Raw genomic sequence first — 6,321 nt, 5'->3', positions numbered from 1 at the left:
CACTGCTTTAATATGAACTATACAGAGATGAGATGAAAAGAAAATACCACGTAAACTTTTCTGAAGACAGTCAGTTCCCCTCAGAAACACATTCATATAAACCCCCAAATCAATATTGAGGATTTTCTTCCAATAGTTCGTGCATCATGAACAGTGAGTGATCTGCCTGCTACAGTATTTTTCTCTGTGCGTCCGTCTTCAGCGTCTCTGGCCTGTGTTAACGGGCGTTTACAGACTTCATATTTTCACATAAATGACATTTTGGAGAACGATTGCATTGAAGCAGTTTGTGCAAGTCCAGAACAGAGACGAGTTGCTTGCAATAAGACAAAAAATGGCCGGTTGCCGATCGCGTGAGTTCCAGGGGAAGCCATCCTATACACACGTGACTGACCGCTCGCTCGCACCAACAGGAGGAGGAGGGTCGTGTTACTCTACACTGCACTCAACCTGAAGGGATTCCTACACTTTCAGTCTTTGAGGAGACATGAAAAACAGCGCATACCGCAGGAACGGTATAACGGAAAATATTAGCGGTTTTGAAACCGTGACATTTTCAAATCGCGGTATACCTTGAAACCGGTAATCGGCCCATGCCTAATACAAACTGAAAAGAATGTCAAAACATCCCACTGCTGTATGATGTGCAAACTACATATTTTCGGCTGGATAAAGCAAACCAGCTTCTCTCTAATAAAGTTTTGATGGTTGAGGATTGCAATCAAGTTAAAGACAATTGCGGTACGTACAGTAAGCCCGCTTTAGTCTGATATATTGATGCACAAACAAATCGATGAGCGCTCTTGACGCACAGATCATTCATTGTATTTATGCAAAGACACATTAGAGTGCATTCACTTTGTTTCCACACACATTCAGGATAATGTTTTGATTTGTCATAATATGCTTTTTTTTTTTTTTTATGTGTGTGTGCGTTGGCGTGCACAAATGTAACAATTATATGAACTTCTTATCATCTTATCATTTGGTTCTTTGGTGTCCTTTTGGAGTCTCAAGGTGTCCTTTTTTTGAAAGACATCTACATTTTTCTTGAACTAAGCTTGCATAAAATAGAGTTTTGTAAGAATTACCCTTCAACCTTTAGGTTTACTTTGCTGGATTTAGTAAATAATGACAAAATGAACGTGTTAAACGAGATAAATGGTAAATGCTTAATTTCATGATAAGTGTGTGATTAAGTCGGTTTAATGTAATTTAAGTTGAAATGATTCGTACAACCAAGTTGATTAAACTTAAAAATTGAAGGCAGCAACTGAACTTCAGTTTTTAAGCTGAAACAGGTGGACTTATTTTTCAGTGTAAAGGATTCTGTGTTAGTACTGTGAGCACTTGTTAGAATGAACTAATCACAGGACTTGAATCAAAGATATCTGAAATAAAAGTAACAAAGATAATTGATAAGAGTTTTTGAGGCACTTAGCAGCAAGAACACTACATAGTCATGAGCAGAATTGTATATTGTTTGTCTTCTGTCTGGGAAATAATCTGTACTTATTACGTTTGGATGGACAGTGATTTTGTGGATGCAATTGGATGGACAGTAATGAAGGTGTTCTCAGAACAGGATATTCAATCTCTTCCTGTCTCAGTGGGAAGTTTTGACCAGCCTCAACTGCAAAGTAAACCAGATTTTATGCTTCATGGCAGGTTGTAACCATGAAGTGTAGAGTGTAATGGCTGTTCTTTGTAGTGCATTGATTTGAAATGCATCTGCCAAGATAAAAAAAAATAGATATTTATCATATTTGTTGTGGGACCAGTGAAAATGTTGGCCAGGTGAAAATGAACTACTGGTCTTACTGAGAGGGTCTTATTAAGGGTCTCATTTAGAATAAAAGTGAATAGCTTTCATAAAGACAATCAAAAAATTAATAAAAGTGAGATACCAAAGACCTAAAACCATCTGGACTTTTCTGTGGCGCTCACATTAGATACGACCAGATGGTAGAGTAATGAGCACTTTCATTTGAAAGGTCATCAGAGAGTGGCCTAATTTTGAATAACCCATTTAATACGGCTGGGTAAAAAATACTATATATATCTCGTTTCACAGTTAATTGTTTGAACTGGCTTCCTTGCAACAGTGAGGTTGCAATTAAAACAAGCTAAATGAAAAGAAATACTCCATTCCTTTTTTTTAAACAATAAGCAGATCCAGAAGCTTTTTAGTTCATTAGTCACCCTTAAAATTTTGAAGTATACAGAAGTAGGCCTATGAGTTTGAAACATGACTGACTGCAAAAGCAGAATCTATTACAGTAGAATAATCAGGAAAAAGAATCTTCTTGGCGAATCTCCTCACTGCGAATACTGAAATACATTATACTGAAATGTTAGATGAAGATGAGATGCTTAAAAATGCTTAAGCAGAGATGCTTAAAAACTTACACTTGAAAACAAAAACTACCACAGAACTTTTAATGCTAGTATTTTTTACATTTTTAACAATATATCTAATAAACAAACTGTGCATCAAAGATGTCAATGCATAGACATTATTAAATAAATATTACATAAATACATTTTTATTGACGCAATGAGCTGAATACTTTTATTTCCCTCCTGGTGATAATGCCAGATTAATCCAATCATTTCCTGAATGACAGTGAAGTGTTCATGACACAAGAGAAATAGCATGGGTTAACAAGTTGTTTCTCATAAACAACGATCCTTATGTAAATATGATTTCATAAATACAATCATTCCTGCTCTACATGGCTGAAGTCATTGTAAATCGTCGCTTGGCAACCATAAACAGCCTACAGTTCAGATAATAAACTATATTACTTGTTGGAAGAATGTATCATTCTGGGGCTGTACAGAAACATCATTAGAATCCTATTTGTTTAGTAACCATGATCATTTAAATTAGGAAACAGAACTTGTTTTCAAATCGTAAATCAAGAATTAAGATGGAATGTTTTCCTGATTATTATGAATAATTGTCCTACATTTAAGCATGCAAATACAGTGCCTTTGATCATATTGCTTCCCACAGTGCCTAAGAACACCACTTATTGTGCCATAATAAAATAATGACATTTTTGTATAAAAACAAATTATGGTTTTGTGAGCATTTGTGAAGAAGAGAAATTGTAATCGTAATAGCCTATATGTCCTAAATGCATATTTTGTTTTGTGTCAGTAAGAATTCTTTAGAATCCTTTATGAATGTTCCAAATTATGGTAAAATTTGGAATTGGAGTTCTGTCCCCATTTCTTAATGCATTCCATTTGTAATTAGAACTGAGGACTGAGTTCAGCCGAGGTTTGATAGTGTTTTAAGTGCGTGTTAGATACTGTACCTGCACGATATGCCGTGGCTCTGAACTGAGAGTGTAGTGAAGTTTCCTCGGCCGTGGATCGGGACGCATTCTCCCAGGATGGAGTCCAGACGCTGCACCTGCTCCCACGACAAAACACAGCAGCGCCGGCTCTGCCCCGAAACATCCGCGGAGGACATGGCGAAACCCGTCCGCTGAAGACACGCGTCTGCTCGGTGGACGGCAGCTGGATGCCCCGACTATACAGAACCTCAATTCGGGATCAAAGCGTGGATTTGAAAAGTTATTTTATCAACAGTCGCGCTACTCACTCCAGGCCAGCCTTCATTCACTGAGTCTGGGAGAAGCCTAAAGATACATTTAAACCTGACACATTTACATACGCCGCTCAATTGGTCAGCTTTATGAATAATTAAAACTGAAGCCCTGTGTGCCCGCCCACCTCGCCTACGTCACAAATCCCGCTGCGCTCATTGGCTGTAGGAGGAGCGTGCGGTTGTGTGGGAGCATGTGTTCGGTTTTTGGTAAACACAGACGAGGATTCTCAAAGCTAGTGCGTTTATTACATAGCATGTCCAATAGTACCCCTGTGATAATACATTCACGTTGTGTGTTTTTTATATATATCAGGAGTCACACAAAACCTTAAGAGTTAATCGATTTTGCTTAAGTAGCCTATAAACACTCTCGTGAAAAATAGGTACAAAAGCTGTCACTGCGGTGGTACCCTTTCAACAGGTACACTCTTGTACCTTAATTACCCCTAAAAGGTGCGTGCATATGGACAGTAATGAAGGTGTTCTCAGAACAGGATATTCAATCTTCCTGTCTCAGTGGGCAGTTTTGACCAGCCTCAACTGCAAAGTAAACCAGATTTTATGCTTCATGGCAGGTTGTAACCATGAAGTGTAGAGTGTAATGGCTGTTCTTTGTAGTGCATTGATTTGAAATGCATCTGCCAAGATAAAAAAAAATAGATATTTATCATATTTGTTGTGGGACCAGTGAAAATGTTGGCCAGGCGAAAATGAACTACTGGTCTTACTGAGAGGGTCTTATTAAGGGTCTCATTTAGACCTTGTACCTTAATTACCCCTAAAAGGTGCGTGCATATAAGTACCTTAAAGTACGTATTAGTACCTAAAGTGTGCATATTAGCACCTTAATGGTACATATGTGTACCTGACAGTTGTGTAACTTTTTTTTTTCTGAGAGTGTGGGTTGCACAAAAGTGTATTTCTTTCATTGCTTTTTAAAGTGGTTAAATGTCACTTGTCTCTGGTTACTGTGCCACCGTGACGCAATCTATCAGTTGTTATAGTGTTATAACACAGCACCTTTTCTAAACTAGTTATGTGACCTGTTATCTGTTTCTTTAGACAATAATTGAATATGCAGTGTTTAGTTTTGCATAGCATGGGAACTCAGCTACTTCAAAAGGAAGTGAAACTGAAGAAAGACAATATTTGTTCACATATGCTGGAAATCGGATATGTTTTTATGTGACGTAGGTGCAGTGCTCTGGGTGGTTTCAAGCAGTCTAAACTGGAAATTCTCCATAATAATTTGTATAAACAAAACAATTATTACAACAGAGTATCACAGAGCATAATTCTATGAATATGACGCATGTAGTACAGGAAGGCAATTTACAGAACAACACATAGACGTAAGCTGAACAGGGCAATAAAATGAAGAGTGTGAAAAAGCATAAAAATATGACACTTTGCAGTGTCATATAATGAGACAATTTTACTGCTGTCTTGAAAACTGTTTTTGATCTGCACTGTTCAAGTATTTTTGTTAGGTAACATAAACAGTGCTCAGTGTGGTGATACGCAAATTAAATGGTTTTATACAAATTTAAAAAATATATTTATTTATTATGACTAAATCAACAGCCAAATGAAAGTCATTTTAAGGGTCAGCTCAGGTAGAAACAACTGCACATGTTTACAATATTATGCCTCTTATAAAAACAATTGATTGCCTTGTTGATTTGGCTCCTGTACGTCTTAAACTCTGGGTCTGGTATATAGACAGAGAACAGAGAATGTTCTCAACTCAAAACGCTGCTTGTATATGACTTTAATCCTGCTTCTATTCCATCATAGAAATGTGATCTATAACTGCTGGGCATTTAAAAGACGTCATCAAGTCGTCCACCCTGTTAAGTGTAAAGTATCATGTGAAGGAGCAGAAACGAAACTCTGGCAGAGAGTACAAAAGAAAGGCCTTTTAGAAAGCTCTCATTGTGATGATCTCTGTGTGCTCATGAGGAACAGGTTAAGGAGAACACTAGTCCAGTCAGTCTGTCACAACACATTCAGATATACATGATTGATTGATTGATTGATTCACTATCATTTGTCATATTTTCATGCTGTACTGAATCGCACAGTTATCCAACCTCCTGCATTTTCAGTGCTGAAACATTTGTCTTGTAGTTTGTGCTGCTTTAACACAGCTCTCAAATACTGTAAATATCTTAGAAAGTAAAGTAAACCTACAAAGATCCATGTTTTCTAAGATTGTTACTAAGAAATGTGTTTGGATAAAGAGGAGAAAAAAAGGTACAAAAGCTGTCACTGGGGCAGTGACACCTTTTCAAAAGGCACACCTTATTGCCTTTATTAGTACCTAAAGTGTACATATTAGTACCTAAAAGGTACAAAAGTGTACCTTTTGAAAAGGTACTGCCCCAGTGACAGCTTTTGTACCTTTTTTTCTGAGAGTGTGTGGTTGTGTTTGATGTTTGCTTCATAAATCTATCTGAGAGATGATCCTGGAGCACACACACACACATAAACAAACACACATTTGCCAATTTTTTTAATTAAACAAGGCATGTACAGAGTTATGTTTACGGAAGTAAAACATACTTTCCATAACCTTAGCAAATACAGTGCAAAGTAAATATCACTGCATTATTAAAACCAACTGTCACTTAAAAAAATCAAGAACACTTTTCAAACAACATTTCGCATAAGTTTATTAGGCATGAAATTATAAAACA

At 37.0% G+C, this 6,321-nt stretch overlaps 1 pseudogene; it reads right to left on the bottom strand.

Annotated features, from left to right (window-relative positions):
* The window catches only part of LOC107689542 (protein FAM46A-like), a 25,908-nt pseudogene extending 22,283 nt beyond the window's left edge, over positions 1-3,625 (bottom strand).
* Between the last annotated feature and the right edge of the window lie 2,696 nt (positions 3,626-6,321).

The sequence above is a fragment of the Sinocyclocheilus anshuiensis genome, unplaced genomic scaffold, assembly GCF_001515605.1.
Source record: "Sinocyclocheilus anshuiensis isolate Anshui unplaced genomic scaffold, SAMN03320099.WGS_v1.1 scaffold369, whole genome shotgun sequence".
NCBI classification, from domain to species: domain Eukaryota; kingdom Metazoa; phylum Chordata; class Actinopteri; order Cypriniformes; family Cyprinidae; genus Sinocyclocheilus; species Sinocyclocheilus anshuiensis.
This window is presented reverse-complemented; position numbering and strand designations above follow the sequence as displayed.